General features: G+C 44.4%; 1 long non-coding RNA gene across 11 annotated transcripts; it reads right to left on the minus strand.

The window, feature by feature from the left end:
• Positions 1-580: 580 nt before the first annotated feature.
• On the minus strand, positions 581-27,026 carry LOC112672297 (uncharacterized). Of its 11 annotated transcripts, none has more exons than XR_003144157.3 (7): positions 26,891-27,026; positions 25,999-26,097; positions 22,092-22,391; positions 20,389-20,465; positions 20,060-20,230; positions 19,501-19,528; positions 16,426-16,686 (listed from the first exon to the last, which is right to left on the minus strand). It is a non-coding gene; the product is annotated as an uncharacterized LOC112672297 (long non-coding RNA). The 11 variants fall into 11 exon arrangements; XR_003144155.3 differs by having other exon boundaries at positions 20,060-20,243; XR_007406809.1 differs by having other exon boundaries at positions 16,415-16,686; positions 20,060-20,465; positions 22,092-22,858.
• Positions 27,027-27,060: the final 34 nt, after the last annotated feature.

Genomic DNA, 27,060 nt, shown 5'->3' on the forward strand with positions numbered 1-27,060 from the left:
AACACACTGCCATTTCACAAACAGCCTGCCTGCCACCAAAGTAATGGTGTTTGATGAAGCCACTGTATTTCTCCCTTTCAAAATCCATCTTCAGATTGTAGGCCTGAAAACCAGGTGCCACTGTCTCCTAACGGCATGCCAGGGGTTAGAAACGGATGCTGCACACCACTTAACATGTGAAATACGATTCCTCCGTCCGGGCATATATGAAAAGAGAGAGAAAGAAACACCCAACAACAACCCTCTTTTGAATTTTGAAATGTAAATGTTTGCTAATGCTTTGCCGAAGACAGCTTCACTTGGGCTGAGAGCTATGTGTAAAGAAGCATTAAAATGCATCATTTGCTCAGGGCTAAAAGTCATCAGCTTGTGATATTAATGCCCTTTAAAAAATAATTTGTCGGCATGAAATCAGAGCATGCCTTGCGCAAAGGATTGGCTCTCGTCAATTTTCTCATGGATCTCGTGAGTTAGAATTGCATTTAGATTTTGCCAAAAATGAAAGAGTTTCCCTCCTCCTCCCAATCTCTCTCTCTCTGTCTCTCTCTCTCTTTTTTTTTCTAGAGTAAGGGGGTTAACTTTGATTTCATGGAGTGTGAAGAGCCCCTGCCCTGCAGGCTGGAAACGTGCTGGTCACCTAGAAGGTCATGGGGTGTTATGCTGACCGCTTCTCCATCCTAGGCCCACAGGCTCTAATCAGGGCTTCTCTGGGCAAATGCTGGGGAAAACAAAGGCTTAGGGGCACCTGGGAGAGCACCCACAACAGATCACCTAAATTGATTAAGGTCACTCAAGCCTCAATTGACAAACACCTTCCTCAAACTGGCTTATGCAACAGAGAAAGAAATCTTGCTGGATGCAGGGGTGGGGTTCACAGAGCCTGGGGCTGGGAGCAGGGTGGGGCTTTGTCCCTCTGGAAGCAGGGCTCCGTGTTCCCAACACCCCTCTCTCCTGGGAGCGCAGAGCGGACCCCCTGTCTCCTGGGTGTGCAGGGTGGGGCTGTGGCCACTGGTCCCTCCTGGAATGGGGGGCCTCCGCCAGGAAGGAGATGCGGTGTGGCTGGAGGAGAGCTGAAGGGGTTGATTCCAGGAGCTCTGGTCTTCCCTTCCTGCCTCATAGGGGAGCAGCTTCACTTTTCTCTTGCAGTGAGTGGTGGAAGATTCCATTTGGAATAACGATTCTGTTGTGAAGAAAGAAATTGAAAATGACTGGACTACCTAATTCCTTGGCTTCCTCACATAGTCTGCTGCCAGGAGATTCCTGTATGTGATTTATCACCTAAGGCGTCTAGGCTTTCCTTTTTAATTTCTTTCTTCCCCTGAAAAAATTTCAAAAAATTTAAACAGATTGTTTAAAATATATGTGTGCATACATATGGGTTTTATTCATCCATCCATTCATTCAACACACGTTTACTGAGTGCCCGCTAGGGGTTCTAGGTTCTGGGGACAGAGCCTTGGACAAAGAAGAACCACCCCCTGCCCTCCTGGAACTTCTGGCTGGGGAGGTGGTGACAAGTGTGTTGCTCTCACTGCAGTGGCTTCGTAGCTTCCAGTCTTGCTCTTCCCACCACTGCTAGGGGACTATGGTCCTGGGTTTGTGTTCCCAGCTCCTGTGTGAGATCTGAGGAGATGTGTCTCACAGCCTAGCTCACCGGTCAGAGGCCCAGGGCAGCCTCAGAGCCCAGGGAGTGCCTAGGAGGGTTTGGGCTCCTATAGAGGAGGTGGTGCTCTCTCACACCCAGGAGTCCAGAGCGGGAAGTGGTGGGCACCCGAACTCCTGACCAATTCCCTGCAGCCACAGAGAGTTCCAGAGAAATTCCTTGGGCCCGAGGTGCCCTCTCTAAACCTCCCTTGAGAAATCCCAGGAGTGCAGACAAGGGGCAGTCATGTATTAGCACGTCTGGCTCCATCTCCTGGGCACTTTGGTTTCTAAGCCTTGGAGGCTTGGGATCTGTTGTGGTTGTGGGGCAAGGAGCATGGAATACAGAAAGGGGCGAGGAGAGCCTGTGACCCTTCTGGGTCGGCCTGCTTTCCTCGGTTCAGGGCAGGGGAGGAACTTAATAGCATATGGCAGCAATGAAGAGCTCAATTTCTGGAAACAGACCAGGGCCTCAACTGGGATCTGTGCTCTGCTTCCCTGGGTATGGCCATTTCTGGAAAGGGGCCAGGTGGCCACGCCAGGTAGACAGTAGAGAGACAGAAGATGAACAGGCAGGCAGAGAGAGCAGGGCTAGTTGGGCCAGGGCTCCTCCACCTAACAAAGCTGGCGTGTTCTACACAGCAGCTGTATCTGTGGTCTTCTCTCTTGTCTCGTACCCCTCAGCTCAGAGTAATGGGCAGGCCCAGGGGAGGCGTTGGACAGGGCTGGAGATGAAATAAGATGGAAAACTCTCTCGTTTTGCTGCCACCTGCCTGAATTCCCAGGCCTGTGTCCAACAACTCGTGGTCAGTGAGCCTGGGACGGCCTGCTGGTGAGAGCTGATGACCACACTGGCTGGAGGTCCTTGGGAATGTGCCAGCCCAAGTGTCAGGCAATGAGATACCAGAGAAGAAAATCATTGAGAGGGTGGGCAAGGGGGGCCCTGGGACAGCAGCTCTTGATGAGAGTGAGGCTGTGAGCTACTGGAGGGGGGCACCATAGGTGGCTTGTTTCCCTGGCGCTGGGCAGAGTGCCTTACAGGACATCTGACAATTGGATGGAGGGACAATGGCCAAAGCTTCCAGGGATTGTGGTGAGGCTCCTGGTGCCTCCTTCCCTGCTCAGCACCTTCTGCACATGCTCTGTGCTCCTGCTGAGGCCTGGCTCTCCGATCTGCAGAGCTGTCTGCCAGCCCAACACCCAGGAAGCTGTCTGGCCGAATGTACTGCCTTTCTCAAGAGGGTCTGAGTTTTAATTTTTTTTTTATTTATTTATGATAGAGAGAGAGAGAGAGAGAGAGGCAGAGACACAGGCAGGGGGAGAAGCAGGCTCCATGCACTGGGAGCCCGATGTGGGATTTGATCTGGGGTCTCCAGGATCACGCCCTGGGCCAAAGGCAGGCGCCAAACCGCTGCGCCACCCAGGGATCCCAAGAGGGTCTGAGTTTTAAGAGGAAACAATGAGAGGGCAATTCTTTATCTAGATGGGCAATTCTCGAATGCAATCTCCTCTTACCTGTTTCCTCAAGATTTTAATTGGCATTCTGTAAAACTTATATCTTAAAGATTTTTATTCATTTATTAGAGCATGTGAGAGAAAGAGAGATTGAGAGAGAGAGAGAATGAGTATGAGCAGGGGCAGAGGGAGAGGGAGAGGGAGAAGCAGACTCCCCACTGAGCAAGGAGCCCAATCAATGTGGGGCTCAATCCCAGGACCCTGGGATCGTGACCTGACCTGAAGATAGATGCTTAACCGCCTAAGCCACCCAGGCTCCCCTCTGTAAAACTTATTAAATTCTATGTCAAGTGAATTTGCTAAACCTTGGACATCTTAGCTTCATCTTGAAGATTTAAAATGCACAGCAATATATCTAAGGCTCTGAAAAGTCCTGTGGTTTAAAAACGACCTATTTGATTTTTCTAAACTATAATTCGTCTTATTGAGGTATGGCTTGCACACAATAAAATTCACTCATGGAAGAGTGCAGTTCAATGAGTTTTGACAAATAGATACACTCAGGTAACTAACTCCACAATCAAGATATAGGATGTTTCCATCAGCCCGGAGAGTTCACTCATGACCCTTTGTGACCATCCTTCTCCCCCAACTCCCGAGCCTTGGCAACACCAATCTGTTCTCTACAGGTATAGTTTTGCCTTTTCTAAAGGTTCACGTACATGGAATCATACAGCAAGTAGTCTTTTGTGTCTCTGGTTTCTTCCCCTTCACATAATGTTCCTTGAGCTTCAGTCGTGCTGTGTGTATTGGCAGTTGGTTCCTTTCTACTGCCAGGTAGGAGTCCCTCGTATGGAGCACCCCCATTTGCTGACCCACCCACCGGCTGAGGGATGTTAGATGATTCAGAGTAAAAGAGCTCTGGATATTTGTAAGTGCTTGGTAAACACAGATTTTCATTTCTTTGGGGGAAACACCTGGGAGTGGGCTTGTGTCACTGTATTTGATGAAGGGACATTTAAATTGAACATCTGTGAATAAACATCCTGAAGAATAGTTTCAGAAACATGGTTCATGCTCTCTTGAATGTTGGGGCTGTCAAGCCATTGAGGCTTCCCTCCTTACGTCCACAGGCAGAGCCGAGGTTCCTAGGCCAGGGCCTCTGCTCAGCAGATATTCAGGAAGGTGAACGGGTGACCCTGGGTTTGCCAAGTGGAGCTCAGCAGGCAAAGGCCCCTTGAGCTGGGCGTGGGTAAATCAGCCTTAGAACTGTGGCAGCGACTCTCACGTGGTAGTAAACTCAGCCCCTGACTGTGTTCTCTGCTGTCTCTGCTCTCTTCCTGGGTGGGGAGACCGTGACTCTTGTCTTCGGGCCAGGCTCTGTGTCACTTTTCAGTGATTCTAAGAGGGACAGGTGGGAGCCACAGTAGTTGCTACTATGAATGCCATCACCCTTACCAGCAGATGGTGGGGGAGAGGCTAACTGAGAACTCCTGGTGCATATAAAACAAAAGCCAGCCGGAGGAACCTGCAAGGTAAACGCTATCATTATCGGGAATGTAAAGGAAACAGCATCTGTCCCCTGCCGTGGCACGAACCGGAGCTGGGGTGCAGGGGAGCTCCCCGAGGCCATGCAAGCAGGCAGTGCTCACCGAGGAGCGAGGGAGCTGACAGCTGAGTACTTGCTTCTACTGATGTCACCTGGAGAGAAGATCAGGCTTGGGTAGGTCTAGATTTTAAATGTTTCATGAGCAACCTGACTTCCTTTTGTTTATTGTCCGATGGTTGTCTGACAGTGATTTTCCAATTTAGTTGACCAATTAAAGTTGGAAATTGCATGTTGCTTATCCCACTTCATGACTTTGGTTGGGGTGTCATATGTCACATGGGATAGACCCGGCTGGGTGGCCAGCTTCTCCGACGCAGGGGCCCAGGCTACAGGAAGCACAGGGCACTTGCAGTCAGAATCAAGAATTTAAAAACTCCTTTTCTTCCCTTTAGCTCCATTCAGCTCACAGGCCCTGTTGCTATCTGGAAATATTCCCTAAGTATTCTGTTGTTTTGTAGAAAGAGCACAAGACTCTGGAATCAGACAGACCCAGTTTTCCATCCTGGCTCTGTTATAGACCAGCTAAGCAGCTGAAGCCAGGCCCTTCTCTGGTGACCTAGTCTCCTTGTCTGTAAAATGAAAAAATGTCCCTCTCCAGGGCAGGTAAGAGGAGTATATGAGAAACCGCATCTTCTGCAGATAGACCGACCAGGCTTGCTGCGTACCAGGTGTATAATCAATAGGATTAACCTCAGAGTCCTAACCTCAGAGTCCTGGAGCCACCCTACATGTCCCCCAGCCATAGAGTGACCGTGCTGGGGAGGAGGGGGGTGAGGAGTGTGTGTGTGGGGGAAAGACACTGGTGAGACAGTCATCTACCAGAACTGCCCACTCAGCATCCTAGAAACCTGAAACCCCAGGCCCAGAGATTTCCTGAAAGGTCTTTAATCCAACTGCCCTCCCCATGCTGGAGACAGCTTCTTTGTGCTGAATGGTCAGAAGACTTTCCTGAGAACATCGGTGGGTGAGGACATAGTCTCTGTCACTTATGCTCCGCAACCTCTGACTGGTTCCTTACTCTCTCCCTGCCTCAATTTACTCATCTGTAAAGTGGCACAGGATAGAACCGACCTTGTGACATTGCTGCCAGGAGGAGGTGATAGATATAAAGTGCTTAAAGCAGTTCTTGGCAAGACAATCCCCTTGATAAATGCCAATTTTAGAAGCTTTCCATGGGGCACCTGGCTGGTTTAGTCAGAAGAGCCTGTGACTCTTGATCTCAGGGTGATGAGTTCAAGCCCCAGGTGGAATGTAGAGATTACTTAAAAAGCTAAAAGCTTTTCTTCCTGTGCATAACCTTCTCTGTGATGAGGAACTTGCCAAGGCCAATTATATGCCATATCCTTCCTGGCACTTTGGGCAGCTTTGTGTCCAGCAAAGGGAGTTTCCCTGTCTTCTTCAAATTTCCACTTGGGAGTCGATTTGTTATCCTTCTCAGGCTTTCTTTCTTTCTTTCTTTCTTTCTTTCTTTCTTTCTTTCTTTCTTTCTTTCTTTCTTTCTCTTTCTTTCTTCTCTTCCTTCCTTCCTTCCTTCCTTCCTTCCTTCCTTCCTTCCTTCCTTCCTTCCTTCCTTTCTTTCTTCTTTCTTTCTTTGTTTCTTTCTTTCTTTTCTTTCTTTTTTTCTTCAGAGAGCTATCATTTCTTCTCTGCATCTTTTCCCATTAACCTTGACACCTCTCACTCAAGAAAATATCACTAAGTTGAACCATATGAAATTTCCAGTTTGTGTATCAAAAGCTGCTGAATGCCGTGATTTCATACAGTTCAACCTAACAGTGGGCTATGCAAGTGGCACCACCTTTGGGCCCCTAGAGCCACAATTACCACTGTCATGTTGAACACCTCCTGCTGGGTCCTGTCTCACATCTGGTGGTGTGTGTGTGTGTGTGCAGGAGTCTGTATTTCTAATAAGGTCTCCACTGATGCAGTGGAAAGAAAACTGGCCTCAGAAACAGGACACAGATGGGGGAGCATCCTATGTCTAGCTGGCCACCCAACCTTGGGCAAGTCTCTAGGCCTCTGCTCTCTAACCTCCATGATGGAAGTTTCCAGAAGGTGGTCTCTCTGATTCAGGAGCCCTGAACTCCTATGGTTCATGAAATATTTATTAGGTACCCACGAGGAGCTGAAGGTTACAAAAAATGTATAAAAAATATAGCCCACACTGGCAAGGAGATTACTGTAGTTGGGGAGATCCAGTTCAGGGCAGTTGGGGTGAGCAATAGCATAATGCAAAGTAGCAGCAGAAGTGATTTCACTGAGGAACGAAGAGCTAACTGCAACTATAAGTAAATGATGGCCAAAAGCTCAGAGGAGAGTGAAGGCATGGTAGATGGGGTAGGCTTCCTACTGGAAAAGGAGACTTTGAAGAGGGTCTTGGGTTGAGAGAAGGAAGATGTGTCTTAGCTTTATTTCTCTTTGGTGTTCCCAGCACACTGGCTCCTAAAATTTCAACAGCCTTAAGGTACTTCATTTATTCACTTGCTCATTCATTCACCCCTCTATCCCTTCATTATATTCATAAACAGATATTGGGTGCTTACATGTAGTAAACAAGATATATTTAGACTCTGCCCTTATGGAGCTTCACAATGTACCAGAAGGATCAGATATGAGAGGAACACACAAATATACCAAAAATGAAATGCAGTGTTTTGCAGAGAATTAAAACAGGATGAAACATTAGTGACTATATGATGTCTTGGACCGGAACAGGAGTGAAGAAAGGCCTCCCTGTGACATGACACGTAAGTCAACATCTGAATGTTAAGAAGGAGCCAACCAGGACGAGATCCGGACCAAGGACTCTAGGTGGGGGGAGCTGCTGGTGCAAAGGATGTGGGGTGGGAATTAGCAGGAACAAAAGAAAAGCATGGCAGGAAGAGTGAGGTGAGAGATGAAAGGGCAGTATATGATATATATGGTGAAGTAGGCAGGGGTCAGAATGTAAAGGGTTTTGTAAACCAGGATAAGGATTTCATGCTTTATTGTAAGTGCAACAGGGACCATTGAATGGCTTTAAGCAGAGGAGCATAATTTGACTTATGTTTTTGAGAAATCTCTCTGCCTTCAGAATGAAGAATGATTCTAAAGAGGCAGAGTGGAATTAGGATGCCTGGTGAAGTTATTGTAGAGGTCCAGTTGAGCAACAGCCATGGTGTATACTAGAGGAGTGGTTGACAAACAGTGCACAGATATTTAAATGCCCAGGGCGGAGAGGGTGGGATAGACACACAAGGAGGTAGGGCACGGTCTTAATATTTAAAGCAGTTTCTCAAACATCTTTTTGCTGCCCTTGTGGGGAATGTTGTACACTTGCATCAGAATAAGTGTGCAAGGGGTGTTGGTTGGCTCAGTCAGTAGAGCGTACAACTATTGATCTCAGGGTCATGAGTTCAAGCCCCACACTGGCACAGAGCCTACTAAAAAGAACAAAAACAAAAACAAAAAAACAGGGTGTAGATTCAGCAGTGATTCTCAGCTGGGATTCCCTGGAACAGTAGCAGCACCTTGTTGGGAGAGGACGTGGGAATACTCTGGTATCCCACCCATTGCCGCACGCTCTTATGTCCTGACTACTACACAGATCCTACCTATGCGTGAATGCCTAGGGTAGCTGCCCCGGTGATGGGCAACATTTATAAATATAACCCAGTGTGACCTCCTGAAAGCTTGTTCCTTGCTGTTTTGACCACTTGAGGATATTTTGATTCTTTGTGTACAAAGAAGGTCATTTTAACATTAGTTTTTGTTGAAAAATGATTTTAGAAAACAAACTCTAGTAAGTACATTTATTTTCTTGATCATCTTCTGCTATGTGATGAATCTAAACATTTCTAACCATTTTGGTTTTCATTTCCATTTTCATTAGGAGAAATTCTATTCCATATATACTGTACAATGAATATTTGGTTTGTCGCTCAGGGTTTTTATTTTTCATTATTTGACCATTATAGCTTTTGCCATGATGGCTGATTTCACTTTTTTCAGGTCCAGTTTTCTCGGGCTCAATTTTGCAAATCTAAATTGTGTCAAGGAGATAAGGTTCTTTAGTTATATTTCACTATAATGAAATTTATTATGTACAGTTTTAGCCAGTCAGTTCTATTTTCCATTCTATATTTATTACCAGAAGTATTCATTATGAACCGAGAAAAGCCGGGGCACCTGGGTGGCTTGCTCAGTTGAGCATCTGACTCTTGACTGTGGCTCAGGTCATGACCTCAGAGTCCTGAGATCGAGCCTCCGTGTTGAGCTGTGGGCTCAGAGGGGAGTCTGCTTGGGATTCTCTCTCCTTTTCCTGCTCCCCCGCCCTCTGCCCTGCTCATATGCTCTCTTAAAAAAATAAAAAAATAATAAACTGAGAAAAGCTGATGGTTGTATTTTTATGTTGTGAGCTATTATCTCAGGAATATCAGTATTGTCCTCAAACATGGGCAGCCCAGGCTGGTGGTGAGTGCTCAGGCTCTAGAGTCAGGCTTTCTGGTTTCAGGCCCCGGTTTTACCACCTTCAAGTTGTGCGGTGTTGGCCTCAGTTTCTTAACCTAAAAATGAGTGTCCCCCTTCCAGGTGGCTGCTGCTGTGAGGCAATGAATGCACATCAAGCACATGTCACTGTATCAATAACAGACCTGATTCATTATTCTAATGAAGGCAGTAGCCCCACCGCTCTATTAAGAAAGCTGGAGTGGGTGGAGTTTGTCAGTTGTCCCATGTCCCCACTGCACTGTCTTCTTCCATCTTATTATCTGCTTCTCTCTCCTCAGAAGCCTCTTGGAGTTTCATCCCCACTTACTGGAGGTTTCTCAAAATGCGATCCATAACCTACCACAGAGTCAGTTTGGAAAGCTGTTAAAATGCAGATTTCTGCTGAACTAGAATCTTACAGCAGACCCTTGAATCCTTTTTAACATACTCCCAGGGATGCACACTGAGGCATGAGAGACTTAGGTCCTTGGCCCCAGAGGTCCTTCACAGGTAGATAGAGACCTGCTCTTCCTGCCAGCCCAGGCGTCCAAGAGGCAGGCCTACCCCGAGCTGCCCCCTGCCTAAGATTTGTAGCAATAGCTGCTAATTAATGAGCACCCCAGAAGGGCCAGGAGAGCTCACCACCTTTCCGGGACTCCTAAGGTCTGAAGGCCACCATCTGTGTCAGACCAATAGGCTTGCCCCGACCCATACCTTTAAAAGCAGCTGAGGAGAAGCATTTCTGTCATTTTCAGCTGTCCAAGGCTCATGCCAGTAAAGCGACATCATGACCAATGAGTGCTGGGGATTTCACGGCCGCAGGTCACTGACAGTGCAGAACCCCTCAGTGTAGCCACAGCCAGGTGCACCCTCTCGACTGTCTCCTCGTCTCCACTCAGAATCGACAGTGGCCGCAACAGATGACCCCCCGCCCCCCTCCGAGGAAAATGCAGATGCCTTAGGTCAAGTGAGAGAAAATGCTTGACGGGATGCTGTACTCTTCCTCCTTCGTCTCCGCGTAAGGCTGACCATGAACCTGGGGGGCACACGGAGCTGACAGGCGACCTGTCGTCAGGTGGTTTAAACGCCTGCCTGCAGCCACTGCTGGATCCTCGGCCTGGAGGGCTCCCCTTCACTGAGCCGGCAGCTGAAGAGCGAAGCCCCAAGCCCGCGGGGCACCTGGAAGGGCCCAGAAGCCTTGGGATTGGGGTTAGGTCGGTGGGCTGCTGCAGCTTGCCCGGCTCTGCGGCCCGTGTCTGTGCTGATTGGTGGGTTGTTAAATCTTTTGACTGTCACCCTGGGGAACAGCTTAATATTTTTTCTCAGTACAATGCTCCAGGCGGTCATTACCAATTGATCAACTGTTAGTAGTTTACATGAAATTTATTTACCATCTGTGGATTTAAGTCCTGCCTCTCGCAAGGGTATTTGGTTTTTCTTTTTATTTATTTATTTATTTATTTATTTATTTATTTATTTATTTATTTAAGACTTTATTTGTTTATTCATGAAAGATACACAGAGAGAGGCAGAGACACAGGCAGAGGGAGCAGCAGGCTCCCCACTGGGAGTCTGATGCAGGACTTGATCCTAGGGTCCCAGGATCACGCCTTAAGCCAAAAGCGGATGCTCAACCACTGATCCACCCAGGCATCCCGGGTACTTGTTTTTTTTTTTTTTAATTTTTTAAATTTATTTTTAATTTATTAAAAAAAATCTTTTATTGGAGTTCAATTTGCCAACATATAGCATAACACCCAGTGCTCATCCCACCAAGTGCCCCCCTCAGTGCCCATCATGCAGTCACCCCAACCCCCTGCCCACCTCCCCTTCCACTACCCCTTGTTCACTTCCCAGAGTTAGGAGTCTCTCATGTTTTGTCACCCTCACTGATATTTTCACTCATTTTCTCTCCTTTCCCTTTATTCCCTTTCACTAATTTTTATATTCCCCAAATGAATAAAACCATATAATGTTTGTCCTTTTCCGACTGACTTACTTCACTCAGCATAATACCCTCCAATTCCATCCACGTTGAAGCAAATGGTGGGTATTTGTCATTTCTAATGGCTGAGGAATATTCTATTGTATACATAGACCACATCTTCCTTATCCATTCATCTTTTGATGAACACCGAGGCTCCTTCCACAGTTTGGGTTTTAAGTAGTGTGCTCTGGAAGTTAAAGAGCAACACTCCCAGGATAGGATCTCTAAGGCTGTCCCTTCTGGTACTGAACTTGGAAGGAAGTGGGGGTTTTCAAATCTTATGTTCCGACTGGCTCTGACCCTTGAACACAGGACAGGACAAACGAGACAGACAACAGAAAATCCCACAAAGCCTCAGCACTGGGCAGGCTTCCAGCAGAGCAGAGGTAGCTCATCTGGGGCCACAGTCAGGATCAGCATCCTTTGTGTAGAAGTTGGATGGTTTCTCTGTCACACATCTTCTTTTTTGCTGCCTATGGATAGCAAAAGTCACTTAGCATCCAAACAGAATGACTCATGCTTTGAGTAGAAATAATTTTGCCATATTAATATGTTTTTTTTTTCATAAGCAGCAAAGTGCCTTGATTTTAAAAACAGTTCTGGTCATGCTATCACCAGTAACAACCTGGGAAAACGTGGAATTGTGAAATAGGGCTTCTGGGGAAATGGAGTAGAGGGGGCACAGCAAGAAAGCCCCTTTGGAATCACTGTCTAGATATTGAGGATGGTCCTGGGGGAGATTCCAAAGTCTCCAGACTTTGCTTTTAGACTTGCAGAGTTGCCATGACTCTTGTTTCTGGACTGAGGTCCAGAAGAGTTAAGTGACTTTTCTGAGATCACACAGCTAGCCCAAGACCGAAGCAAAGTCAATAGAATCCCGACTGCATCTTCTATTGACTTTAGACAACATGTCAATGTAATCTATCTATTTCTGGGTAACCCAGGGGTGTCATTAGGAGCTAATTACCATATAACATTGCAGGGAAGGGCTGGCTGAGGTGTGTGGGTCTGTTTGCTCCTATACTCAATGGGCTCATTTAACGTAGTTTGGTTGTTTGCTCCTGGTACTTCTTCAGTCTGTCTTTGTCATCGTCAATCTCTTATTGTGACTGCTTCAAACAAATCTTCTAAAATCTATTTCCCCAGGCCCTATTGACTGTGAAAGTACACTAGTAATTTAATTTTGCATAATGATTCTCCCAGCATGGCTGGGGGAAATCTCAGCAATGCAGTTGTGTCTCCTCCCTCTTCCTCCTCTCCATTCTCTGGGCCCTCTATACCCTGAGCCCTCTGCACACTCTCGGGCAATGCACCATTCCAAGACTGGCAAGGAACAGGGTCCAAGTTCTACAACAAATGGTGTGACTGTAGGCAAGCTTCTTAGCCTCTCTGAGCCTAGGTTACTCCTCGTGTCTCTCAGGTAGGATGTGAGGCTGAAATGCCTGCATGCAGGTTTTTTTTTTTTTTTTAAACAAACTCTAGTTTTATCCCTGCACTTAGGCACATTCCACTCTCACCTTAGATTATGGCTGGTTAAAGGCATGTCTGTACTCTTTGGTAGGATTCAGAGTCCTTGAGGTTGGTGACTGTGTTTCCCGATTCTGGGTCCCCCTGTGCGGGGTATAGACTTGCTGCAGTCTCTCCATTCATGCTTGCAGAATAGAGAATATCGTAAGTCAGTAAATTCTGTTGAGGCAGGTTGGAATGGCTGTGTTGTCACCTGCAGGCTCAGAGACACAGGTCTTTTCTTCCTCTCCATATCCAAGGAAATGCAGTTACCAAAGCCTGGACATCCAAAAAAGGTGGAGTATCTATCTCTCCGAGTTATGACCCCTTTTTGCAAAGTGGCCCCACTGCAGAGAGTCTTTCTCCCAAGACAGGGTCAGATTCAGGGAGCTAGCTTTAAAGCCCTTGTGAAATGTGCTGACCCACTCCTTCTCCATAGGTGTGGAGTCTTCAAGGTGGCACCCGTTCCCCTAGGAAGCCATGACTTTGAGTGGCTCTGAGTGTTTCTCTGGAGCAGTCTCCTGATTCCCTCACAGCTGGGCATGGTTGTAAGATCAAGCACTCTCCACATGGCTAGCCATGTGGAGGCAGAGCGGCTGATGGAGAAAGATGAGGTGAGAGGAGCCTTGAGAATGGAGGTGAAAGAACGAACCAATGGGCCCCAAGGAGGAGAAAGGGAGTGGAGCTGGCTGTAATCCCTGCTCCTGCTTCTTCATGAAGCTGCTCTTTCTGTCAACAAATCTCCCTTTTCAACTTGAGTCATTTCCTTCCGTCACTTAGGCTTTGATCGCCCTCAACAAATAACCCCCGACCAATTTCTTCTTTAAGCCATGAGGGTCACATGGTAGGTTTCTTAAAGGAATTTCTTCTTCTTTCTTTCTTTCTTTCTTTCTTTCTTTCTTTCTTTCTTTCTTTCTTTCTTTCTTTTTTTTATTTGTTGTTGAGAGAAAGTGGGAAGAGGGCAGAAAGGGAGAGAGAGAGAGAGAGAGAGAGAGAATCAAGCAGGCTCCATCTCCACACCCAGCACAGAGCTGATTCCAGGACCCTGAGATGATCTGAGCCCAAATCATGAGTCAGATGCCTAACCTTAACCTGCAGAGCCAGCCAGGTGCCTGGGGGCGTTTCTAGTCTTGCCTTTCCTTGAATGCACAATTTGGGGCAGGGTAAGTAAGAGATGCTAGTGGCACAGTAGTTGTTGGTTTTTTTTTTAGTATTTAAAAAAATTTTGTTTAAATTCAATTAATTTACATATAATGTATTATTGGTTTCAGAAGTAGAGGTCATTGATTCATCAGTCTTATATAATGTCCAGTGCTCATGACATCACATGCCCTCCTTAATGTCCATCTCCCAGTTATCCCGTCCCCCCATGCCCCTTCCTTCCAGCAACTCTCAGTTTGTTTCCTATGATTAAGAGTCTCTTGTGGTTTGTCTCCCTCTCTGATTTTGATGATTTATTTTTTCCTCTCTTTATATACATACCACATCTTCTTTATCTATTTATCTGCCAATAGACATCTTGGCTCTTTCCATAGTTTGGTTATTGTGGACATTGCTGCTATAAATATTGGGGTGCAGTTGCCCATTTGGATAATTATGTTTGTTTCTTTTGGGTAAATACCTAGTAGTGCAATTGCTGGGTCATAGGGGAAGCTCTATTTTTAACTTTTTGAGGAACCTCCATATTGTTTTCCAGAGTGGCTGCCAGCTTGCATTCCCACCAACAGTGTAAGAGCGTTCCCCTTTGTCCTCATCCTCGACAACATCTGTTGTTCTCTGACTTGTTAATCCTAGCCATTCTGACTGGTCTTAGGTGGTTCCCTCATTGTGGTTTTGATTTGTATTTCCCTGATGCCAAGTGATGTTGAACATTTTTTCATGTGCTTGTTGGCCATTTGTAGGTCTTCTTTGGAGAAATGTCTGCTCATGTCTTCTGCCCATTTCTTGATTGGATCATTTGTTCTTCAGGTGTTGAGTTTAGTAAGTTCTTTATAGATTTTGGATACGAGCCATTTATCTGATGTGTCATTTGGAAATATCTTCTCCCATTCTGTAGGTTGTCTTTTGGTTTTGTTGACTGTTTCCTTTGCTGTGCAAAAGCTTTTTATCTTGGTGAAGTCCCAATAGTTCATTTTTGCCTTTGTTTCCCTTGCCTTTGGAGATGTGTCTAGGGAGAAGTTGCTGTGGCCAAGGTCACAGAAGGTGCTGCCTATGTTCTCCTCTAGGCTTTTGATGGATTCCTGTCTCACATTTAGTCTTTCATCAATTTTGAGTCTATTTTTGTGTATGGTGTGAGGAAGTGGTCCCGTTTCTTTTTTTTGCATGTGGCTGTCCAATTTTCCCAACACCAATTGTTGAAGACAGTCTTTTTTTCGATTGGATATTCCTTCCTGATTTGTCAAAGAGAAGTTGACCATAGAGTTGAGGGTCCATTTCTGGGTTCTCTGTCCTGTACCATTGCTCTTTGTGTCTGTTTTGGTGCCAGTGCCATATTGTCTTGATGATTACAGCTTTGTAATACAGCTTGAATAGTAGTTGTTGGTTTCATTAATGATGAGCCTGGGTAGCACTAAGCTGGGCACAAAGAGTGTGTCTGCTCTGGAAATGTCAACAATTGTCCAAATGTTTCAGGCAGAAAGGTAATCACCTCTGTTCCGCGATAGTGTGTGTGCCTGTGTGTGTGCGTGTGTCCATGAGTCTGGTCCTTTAAACATGTCATGAGCTCCTTTTATGGAGTTCTTCAGTGGTTTTGAACATTTGAATGCAATATTCTTAGATTGCCTGGTTCATTTAGTAATTAGAGTACATTACTCTTGCAGATTGCTTGAACCTTATACTTTCTTGGTGTTCGGTTCTCTCTGAGCCTCCTCCAGACTACTGCTGGTGAGACATTTGGGTAAAGTTGTAAACGCATTTGCTGTATCTTTCTACCTAAGTATTTGCAGCAGGTTTTATGAAGCTTGTAAATATGAGCTGATTTTCTTTTACATATGTGAGTCAGCCTTATTTTGGTCTTAAGTGACTTTATGAACCTGCACGGATTAGAATAAACACTGAAGCCAGCAATCAGTTCTATATTTAGTTCTTAAACAGCTAGGATTTGTGTGTGTGTGTGTGTGTGTGTGTGTGTGTGTATGTGTGTGTGATGAATATTAAGAAAAAAATAGGGACGCCTGGGTGGCTCAGCGGTTGAGCACCTGCCTCTGGCCCAGGGTGTGATCCGTGGTCTCAAGATGGAGTCCCACATCAGGCTGCCTGCCTGGAGCCTTCTTCTCCCTCTGCCTACGTCTCTGCCTTTCTCTCTCTGTGTCTTTTAAGAATAAATAAATAAAATCTTTAAAAAGAAAAAGAAAATATATGTGTGAGCACTGACTGCTGCTATGTGTGAAGCTGGTTGACCTGAAGATGGGCCTGGTAGGATTTCTGATCAGGTGGGGCCAGAATCGATAGCTGAGAAACCTCTTTCTCTCCCGAAACCCACTGTTTGCTTGCCTTCAAAATGGGAGAGAATAATAGTCTCCCATTATTGGGATACATCTCGAGATGGGACATTCCCCGTATTGGGACGGTTGTGCAGGTCAAAGGAAACAGGTGATCACAAGGACCTAGCACAGTGCTAGTGTCTAGCTGGTACTCAGTAAAGGCTTACTACTTCCAGAATCTCAGCCTTGAACGGACTTTAAGGTTCTAAAGAGCAAAGGTATGTGTGTTTTCTGCTGTGTCCCTGACAGTTTCTAGGAAGCTCTGAGCCAAATAAATAAGAATATAATACAGATTTTGACATTGGATTAAATTGTCTGCCTGGGCCTTTATTTTATCAGAGTCCTGCCAGAGAAAAGTTTCCACTCAATGTTGTCTTGGGTCATTGTGAATAATAGGGCAACAAGGTAAGGTGGAGAACAAAGGGGTGGTCAGGGTCTTTCAACCTTGACTGCTTGGGTTTATGTCTCAGCTCAGGCAATTTAAGGGCTGTGTGACTTTGGATGTGTCATTTAGCCTCTCTGTGCTCCAATCTCTTCACCTGTTAGAAGGGCACAAATATACTAATGTTTTAGTAATTTTATATATATATATTATATTATATTATATTATATTATATTATATTATATTATATTATATTATAGTTATATTAGTTATATAGTTATATTAGTTATATTATATGTAGTTATAATAATCACTATATATAGTGATTATATATATAGTGATTATATATACATATATATGTATATATGTGTGTGTGTATGTATATATACATAATTAATACATGTAAAATGCTGAGTGTGCCAGGCACACAGTGCTTGTAACCATTATCATTACCTTTATTATTACTGTCAGTGGTTAAAAGAGTGGATTTTGGTGGCAGAGAGATTTCGGTTTGAATCTTGGCTCTGCCATTTACCAGTTCTGTGACCTTGGATGATTGTTCAACCTTTCTAAGTCTCTGTGTCCTCCTCTCTTATATGGGGGTGTCTTTTATCCCCTGGGGTTGAGCATCAAATAAGACAAGATATGTAAGGACTTAGCATTGCACCTGTTACAGAGAAAGCACAATCAATGTTTCCTATTATCTTGAGAACTCTCTTAATTTAACACCATTCATTCAACAAATATTAGTAAAGTCTGTGCTAAGTGTGGGCTTGGTAATGAATAAAGTTTCTTCCTTAATGAGGAAGCACGCACATCTTTTCTGTTTTGGAAGAATATTTACTTCCTCTACCCTAATCAGAACACTGTAACATCGTACAAGAAACTCTGTTGGAGAACATAAGATGGCGCCACTGGAATCCCCAAGCGGGGGTGCTTGGCTCTGTGAGTTGGGGTTCTCATGAGGAGAACCCATCTACAAAACAGTTGCATCCCTGGGACCTGGGATGGGAACTAATGGCATAAGTAGACATGGGCATTAAAGGGGTGACTGCTCATCCTGGTCTCTCTCTGCCTGCCTTCCTGATGTTATTATTAACTGTGCCCTCTTCCACCTGCAAACTGTCTTGCTAGATAGAACATGAGTGGTTTTCCATTCTTGACCTAATTAAGAAAAACACCTCCACCCAGGTCAAAGGGATGTGGTTGGAAGTACCACTTGGCCAGCTCTAACATTCAGGAAGGGATGCAAAAGGTGAGGGAGCCTCTCTAGTGTTGCCAGGGAGGCCACAGGAGCAAAGAAGGATGGACAAGACATCTCCTTCCCTCTCCTGGAAAAATTATGGATGTTTATTTTCTTCCTCTCTTTTTCCAGGTCAATACACACCATAAGAACTTTGCCATTTTCCTAGATTCTGCAGGGGAGTGGCTACTTGCCAGAGGGAGATGATGCAGAGAGGCCAAATTAAAATGACAACTGAACAACAACACTCAGGTGAAAGGAACAAGCAACCAGCCTGGAGGAAGACACTTCTGGCCTTAATTTAAATCCTTTTCTTTCTTGGTTGTTTGTTGTTGTCAGTGGGGAAGGGGAAAAGTGGTTGGTGGACAGTGTGCAGCTGGATCTGTGTTCTCCTCTCAGTGTCCTCACTCAGTTATTATGACAGCCCAGGGGGAGGAGATGGTACCATGAGTGGGGGGGGGGGGGAGGCATTGGCTGAATATTTTGTAGCAGTGTTCACTAAGACTCTTAATAAAAAATAATTAAGTATAAATAGCAAGACAGAGATGTCCCAGGATTTCTACAATGCTGATGTGTCACTTTTAGGAGCAGGACAAAAATATATTTTATAAAGAATAATAAGACTGATAGTAAAGCTCACACAGTGATTACTGCATGTCAGGCTTTTTTTTTTTTTCCTCTGAGTGTTTCACATGTACTTTGATGTGGAAACAAAGGCAGAAGAAAACTTATTAAATTTCCTTACTACCTACAGCCCATGGACAAGTCCTTGAAAAAGGCAGAGTGACGTTCCTCTAGGGACTCAGCTGCCTTGATGTTGACACTTTTGCAATCTTAGTCCAACCCTCAGGACCCTGTGAGTCTACTTTAATATATAAAAATTTCTTTGGAAACCTCCTTTATCGCTGCCCTCCCCTAGATATATGTTGGCAATCATTGACTCACCAATATACATCTGAAGTGTTTCATGACTGAGGGTTTACTAAACAATAATAAGTGATCTTTCCCAACAATAGCTAGTGCCCTCAGGATCCTGGGAACCTTGTTTCCAAAATACCTGGGAGGTTTACACTCTCCCTAACCCCCTCCCCACTTGAAAGTATATAAAAGGCTCCAGTACAGCTCTTTCTGCCCATGGGTCCTGACCCCATGCTTTAGTAACACCACTTTGTGCATCAAAGATGTCTCAAGAATTCTTTCTTGGCCATTAGCTTTGAACCCTAACATCTTCTCGTATATTATACTTATTTGCTTAATCCTAACCTCTGAGATGGACTGGTTCTCATTATCCCTAGTTTCCAGATGTGGCAACTGAGGCCCAGAAATATTAAGTAACTTGTCCAAGGTCAAATGGCCAACCAGATTCTACCAAGGCAGTCGGGCTCCCTAGTCTAAGCTCTTAACCAAACCCGGTAGCACCTCCTAGGTCGAAAGTCAGCCTGGGATTAGGAAATTGAGGCACAGAAAGGTTAGGTAACTGGCTGAAGTCCCACAGCTAAAAAGTGAGAACAGGACTCAGGCTCAGTCAGCTTTGTCTAGCTCCAGAGACCATACTCTCAGCAGTCACTCATGCTTTTCCTCTTTCTGAGTTGGGTTCCTTAAAAAGATTATCATGAAGATCAAGTGAGACAAGGTAGGTGGGTGTGTTTAGACAACTGTAAAGCACCACACGAGCCATCATTCATTAACTAGGTCTGAGGGCTGGAGGGCAAACAGGGAGAAACTCACCTTGTGTTTAAGGAGCCTTGGGCAGAGGCTGCAGAAAAGAGACCCACACATTTGCAGTGAGGAAGTTGAACGGTACAGGTGTGAGGTGTGAGGGGGTCTTAAGACCAGATGGGGTTGGAAGAGTGGAGCATTTCTCTTCTGGTGTTAAGTGGGAAAGTCAACAGTCTGACCCTGGTAACCTGGGACCCTGGCTCAGAGAACCCAAACCTTTCTTAGCATCGTCATTAATGACAACAACAAAAATGTTCTTTTAGCCAAAGACATTCCGCCTCCTTCCTCCCACCACTTTTCCTTTATCCAAGCTGCTTCCAAGCATTTCCCCAGGTTATTGGCTCTTTTTAGACACCTCTGCAGAGAGGTCCTAATTTGCATCACCATCTGGAAATCTTTACTTGGAGCCCCGCCCCGCCCCCCTAGCTATAAGATACCTACCGAACTGCACTCACCCACAACAGAGATTGCAGCTCCTTTCCTCCCAATCCTGTCCACCCCTCAACACCCACCCCCAAATCCTGATATCTGCTGAAAGCCCAGTTGTCTTCCTCCGGGGGCCACGCACCTGTCTTTCTCTTCAAGTCCACTTATGGCACATTTCCTTTCATCTGCTCAGAATCTGTCTTAAATGTGAATCCACGGAACAAAAACCCCAACACTCAGAAGCACTGTAACTTTGTTGAATTTTGCTCGGTCACAACAGTTGTCTTCTTTGCTGCTTGCCGATGCCGATGTCCTGTCAACAGAGACTAAATGGCAATGTTTGGAAAGATAGCAACATTAATCATATGGAAGTGATTTATTTTTAATCCACCACACTGCAGGCTGGCCCCTAGTTATTTGTGAATTTTGTATCAAGCCCAAACTTTGAAATTTTGATAATTGGTTTCTTACAGTTCCATTATTTCTCCTTTTCCTCTGAGTCTGATGTGTGTGGAAAGTTTCCCAAGTATGCATCCAGTAAATGAAACCTATATATAAAGATAGGCACAGTGACATAAAGTAAAATAAAGCTGTAGTTACTCATTTATGTGGTGAATATTTATGGCATGTCTTCCTTATGTCAGGTGCCGTATAAGGAGCTGGGCACAGTAATGACCAAGGTTGGTGTCTGTCCTCACGAACTTGTTAGTAGAACACAAGTCGATGAAACAGCAAATAGACATTTTACACATTGAGATAAATTCTCATAGTGAAACAAGTATGGGTATTGTGAAAGAAAAACATAGAAGGAAAAACTCAGGAAGGGGTGGTTTCTGATCACCCAACCCCAAAGACCTCATTTTGCAGATGAGAAGAGTCAAGGATAAGTTCCCTCCATCCTATACAGATGACTCCTGGCAGACCCATAGCTAAAGAAGCTGGTGCCTCTTGGAAGAGAGACCATTAGATCTGTGATGAAATGCACCATCTTCTTGTGATGGGTTTTCTAGGAGGATTTCTCTCAAGGATATGGGATATATAGTTAATGCATTTCTGGGGAAATGCATTCTGGTATTCTTCTTTTTTGCACTGTTAAGGGCAGGATGCTGTGGAAGAATGATTTCTTCCCTCACTTTCCAGACTAACTCAGAATTCTTGGGGTTGGGGGGGGAAGGAGGCCCCTAAACTCTGGATCCAAGGTCTATTGGATCCAAAATCCAGGTGATTTATGCCAAGGAGTCGGAGGCAAAAGCAGAGCCTATGAGAAAAGGAGTAGAGAGGTGGAGAAATAGAAATGAGAAGAAGCCAGAAACCAGGACAGCAAGCTCCTGGCAAAGTAGGGACAAGTGCCCCATTACTTGGCTCAGCATGTGCACCAGCTCAAGGGATGATAATCCCAGTTCACTAATAAACACCACCCCCATTTGCTTCTGTCTATGGTCCCCTTTCCATATGAAAATTCTTTTTTTTTTTAAGATGTATTTGAGAGTGAGAAAAGAACAAGTATGAGCAGGAGGAGGGGCAGAGGGAGAAGAAGAATCTCAAGTAGACTTTCTGCTAAGCAGGGAGCCCTATGTGGGGCTCTATCACACAGTCCTGGGATCATGACCTGAGCTGAAATCAAGAGTCAGACACTTAACCAACTGAGCTGCCCAGGTGCCCCCCAGATGGGAATTCTTTTTTTTTTTTTTAAAGATTTTATTTATTTATTCACGAGAGACACAGAAAGAAAGAGAGGCATAGACACAGGCTCCATGCAGGGAGCCTGACATGGGACTCAATCCTGGGTCTCCAGGATCATGCCCTGGGCTGAAGGCGGCATTAAACCACTGAACCACCAGGGCTGCCCCAGATGGGAATTCTTGATGATGGAACCAACTTTGGTTATCTTTGTGGTCAGATCTTCCTCACAAGTAGAAGTTATCTAGCAGCTTACTACAGAGCTGGAGTGTCACTCCTGAACTGTCTCAGGGGCCACACACCCCTCCATCCTACCCTGTATTGGCAGAGCACTTACCATGAAGAGCAAGGTAACTTCTCTTGCTCAAAAATCTTTAATCATTCCTCGTGGGATGTTATACTAAGATCAAGCTAGACTTAACAAGCATTCTGATTTTCTATTGCTTTGTAATGAACTATCCCCAAACACAGTAACTTAAAATAACTATTATTACCTCTCATGATTCTGGGATTAGTGGGCTCAACAGTGATTCTTGCTTGGCATCCTTTGTATGCTTGCAGCCAGAAGTTGTCCAAAGGCTTCTTCACTCACATATCTGGTGCCTGAGCTGGGATAGCTGGATCAGCTGGGGTCTGTTCAGACATCCTTACCTTTACATGGCCTCTCCGCATGGCTAGCGTGGGCTTCTCCATGTCTGGTGGTCATAGCGTAGGCATACTTCTCACAAGGCAATGTGTTTTGCCAGAAGGCAGGATGAGGAAGCTGCCAGTCTCTTAAGGTCTGGGCCTGCAAACTGGCATAGTGTCACTCTGACATTTTCCGTTGATCAAACCAGTCATAGAGACCATCTATATTTAAAGGGGAGGGACAAAGATTCCCATCTCTCAATGGCCCAAGTATTGAAGAATTCGTGGCCATCTTTAATCTGTCACAAATCTGCTGCTCCTTCCAGATGAGAACACTTCATATTTGTAAAAAAGCAAACATATCTCCATGAGCTTTTTTCTTTACAGGCCATGCTTGCAACCTTTAGATCCCTTATGCCCTTCCCAAATCCCATATGAGTCCAAATTGTCAAAGTGCTCCTTTAAGACCTGACATCCAGGACTTGATTCATTATTCCAGATATGGCTGCCCCAGTACAGAGCGCAGTGAACTGATCAATATCTCTCTTCTGGGAAATACAATTCTATGTATGCAGCTTAAGACTGCATTCCTTTTTGTTTTATCAGCCATGTTACATTGTTGATCCATATTGAGCTAAAATGACATTATAAAAAGTAATTGCAGCAAATGTATAAAATATGAAACAACACAAAATAAGATCACCTATATTTTTCACTATTCAGAGTTAATTGCTGCCTTTTGAGTCTTTTTTCTATTAATATTCTGTATATGTATTTATGTGTATGTGTTTTCAGTAAACTGCTTTTATCCACTGAAGAAATTGTTATGAGGATTTTTCTTAAATCAGGGAATTCCTTCTATATTATCATTCATAGTGATGGTGACATACTGTACTTTGTGAATTACCTACATCTTTTTTGAAGGAAATGCAGTTAAGCCAGGTCTTCTCCATTCTCTACTTGTGTAATTCTGTTGTTTTTTTTTAAACTTAAATGCAGGACTATCTTTATATTAAAAGTTATCTTGTTGCTTTTAGGATAAATTATAGTAGCTTGTTATGGTCTTTTAAATCTTGATTTCATCAACCAATCTCTCCCAGGTTTATATGATTTTAAAATCAATAATACGAAAATCACTGATATATCATTTTAAATAGGATAAATCTTCACAGCATTCCCTTGGAGGCCACTCTCTACATTTCATTACTCCATTGATCAAACACTCTTTGGCTTTGATAATTAATCATTTTATCTGTACTATCATATGGCTCGTTTCCTTATGTGAAAACAAGAATTTTCAAAAACAGAGAAAAAAGATTGCCAACTACTTCACCATTTGGATTAATTATGTCTGTTATGGTCCTGTTTATGCCCATATTATCATTTTATTAAAGAAAGGAGATTGGAGTGGTTTGGTGTAATTATTCTTTTGGAATCCATGCTATTGTTCTGGAGGAAAAGAAATTCATCAACTACTAAAACCCAATTCAAATCTCTTACAATTCATGAATGTACAGGTTGGACCTAAAGGTCTCATCTTAAGACATCTCTCAATTGGGAGATTAAAAATAATTTCTTTTTAAGATTAAGCTTTTTGTTACTGTTGTTTCTCTCTGTCATATCCAGTTGCTGGTGGGAAAAACATGAGACTAATTAGTTCCTTCAAAAAATATTTAATTGAAAAATGAACACATTTTTCTATGTTCAAAAACCAACTACTTAATTTTCCAAGGATTAAATACAACTCATTAGACTGTAAATAATAAAATCCATTTTTAAAAATCCAGATTACTTCCCAGTTCCCCCACAGCCCTCCAGAGAGTACCCCCAGTGGCTCAGCATTCTCATCTTTAAGTCCTGGAAGCACACTTCACTGTGTCTCAGTTGGGAAAAGCGATTTGGACTCATCAAAGCAGTGATGAGCTTTCTTCTTTCTCTTCGTTTATCTCAGACTTCTGAACCCTGAAAAAAACATTTGTTCTACCTTCTCCGTATGAAGATTAGTTTTCCTGAAATAATGGAGGCAAAAGAGAAGTGGAGTAGTTGTGCTTTCTATCTGCTCTTCCCATTACATTGTCTGCTTCAAGTAATGGATCCATTTCTTTCCTTTGTAAACTGCCTGAGAGCTTGCTCATCTTAAGACCCTCCACAATGCCTAATGCAATCCTTTACTTGTTATAGGTATATTAAGCAGAACTTTTGGTTGCCAGGGACCAAAAAACATAAAATGTATATAGACGATCCGACGGCAGACAAACTTCAGATACAGCTGGGTTAAAAGATCCAAATTACACCATCAGGACCTGGATTCTTTCTCTCCATCTCTCCTCAGTGCATTTCTCTCCGATTTCACTCTGAGGCAGTTGTCACCCATGTGGGACCTCAAGGACTGCATCTTCACAGCTCTGAACTGTGAGGAAAAAGGAAACTCCTTTCTTGGTTGCTCAAGCAAAAGTCTCAAGGTTAGCTCTTTGACCTGATTGACTTGGATTAGGTCATGTGTCTATTCCTGAGCCAATCAATCACCACAGCCCTGAGCTTGTGGTGCCCCAATTGACCTTACCTGAGTCACATGACTACCCATGGTGTTTGGGGTATAATCAGCTCTACCTAAGGGACAGTGGGAGAGTGCGGCACTGGTACTCCCTCTGGAAGAAACTCTGAGTTTCAGTATCAGGAGAATTAAGGAAGGATGCTGCATCAGCAGAAAAACACATTATTATGACACATTTTTAATCGAATATTTTTTGAAGAAATTCATTCGTTCCATTTTTTCCATCAGCAATTGACAAAGAGAAACAATAACAAAAAACAGTCTGAAAGAATTTATTTTTAATCTCCAAACTCAGAGATACCTCAGGACAAAGACCTTTCGGTCCAACCTGTACCTTCATGAATGGTAAGGGATTGGAATTGGGTTTTCGTATTTGACCAATTTCTTTTTTTCCTCCAGAATGTGTGAGTTATTTTTCATTGTGTGAATTTCCAGAACGCAAATATGATACTTCCTACCATCTACCCTTTAAACAAAAGGAGACTTCTCACTTTCAACTAAAATAACATTTGTTGCAACAGGACTAGGGTACACATTAGAAACGATGGGCTTCTAGGTTGTGGTGGCCTTGGCAGAGCTGAGATCTTAAAATGACATCCTGCTAATGCATTGGAGTCCATCTCTTGGTGGCTTGATTCCGCCCTCCTAAAGTGCAACCAAGAATAGGAGTCCAGAAGCTGGTGCCCTGATGATGAGATGGCCTGTTTCAAACAGTCAGTATATAGTCAGAAAAACAGAGCACATGCTAGATAGTCCAATAGAAGGAGTTTGAAATGAGGAATTGATTACAAAGGCACTGGGAGAACTTGAGAGCCAAACAGGACCATGAGGCAGCCCAGATATTAACAAAGCAGGAAGCCTCTACAAGCTCTGAGGTGCAGGGAATAAAGGGAGGAGATGGTGTGATCAGATGCTGACCTGGGATGCTGGGACCATCCAGCAGGACTTAGAGCACCAGGGGCTTCCCAGCAGGACCTGGATCTATGAAAAAGACTGCCTCCTGTGAGCTGGAACCAGAGAAGGGATGCCAATCCAAGCAGAAAGAAGGGGAGAAATACCTTAATTTCTCCTTCTCTTTTGCCTTCCAGTCTCCCAAAATGATCTCTCACTGGCTAAACCAGAAGGCAGCTAAGCAAGGCAGTCAGGGAAGTGTAGCTTTCAGGGCAAAGGAAAGGAATGTATCTGAAGCCAAAACAGCAAATGAGTAGCACACTACTTACAGCAAGATGTGAAGACTGGGGCTGTTTTCACATGACCAATTAGCAGCTCTTATTAGTCCTTTTCTTTGTTGCAGTAGAAGGATTTGAAGCCTTTCTGCTCTGAGGAAAAGGAAACTCAGATTTGCTGATTCCGACCATAAATCTACTAGACTACCAGAGACCAAAGAATGGTGGGGGAGGGGGTGAAGCAGGGGTTTGGCAGAGTAGGGAACTAAAAGAAAATGGAGGTGATTCAGGGGTGTGACATATCTTGGGGAGTGTGGAGAGTCCCCTCCAAACTGGAAAGGCAGGGAGACAGAGAGTATTGTCAATGGTTCCTTAATGAGAGGAGTCCCGCTTGACCACAGAGTACCTTACAAAAGGCCCCCAGCCCCCAAGCATGAGATCAACAGATGACAACCAAGAGGGGACTATTTGGAGGGGTTGGAGTCATTCTCTGTAAACTCAAGGGCAGATCATAGTAGCTGCACCTTCTATTATTCTGTTGAGGATTCCACTGGATTGGCCTCTTGCCTAGGGCTACCCTCTGGGGGAGCTGCTCAACAGTATCTCCAGACCTTGCTCTCCTTTCCTCTCACCCTGTGTGGGCATTGCCACCTGATGGGTAAGCCCAAGAAAATAAAGCTCAAAGCTGCAGTTCTGAGTACTTAGTTGGGTACAGAGTTTGAACAGTGCACATTTAAGTGATAAGTTCAGAGAGAATTGAATTGTCTGAATGTCTCTGGCTTCAGAGCTTTAAATAGTGAGGGTTTGGACAATGAACAAATCCTATATTTTAATATTTTAACAGCTGGCACAATCAAACTAGTGTTCTAATTGAATATCAGCCCTAGCCATACCCTCCCTCCTCCAGGAAGCCTTGGGATGTTACGACCACCCACAGGCACTTTACCAGATCTACGGCTGCTCTGTAAAGGCTTGGTGTTGGGAATCCATATTGAGATTTCAATTTGTGCTTTATGTTGTAGTTATAAGCTACAACATAGGTTTCAAAAGCTTGTCCAAGAATATAGAACATAGACAAACCTCTGAACTCCTTTGCCTCAGGAACTTCTGTGTTGC

This window comes from Canis lupus, chromosome 28 (assembly GCF_003254725.2).
Source record: "Canis lupus dingo isolate Sandy chromosome 28, ASM325472v2, whole genome shotgun sequence".
NCBI classification, from domain to species: Eukaryota; Metazoa; Chordata; class Mammalia; order Carnivora; family Canidae; genus Canis; species Canis lupus.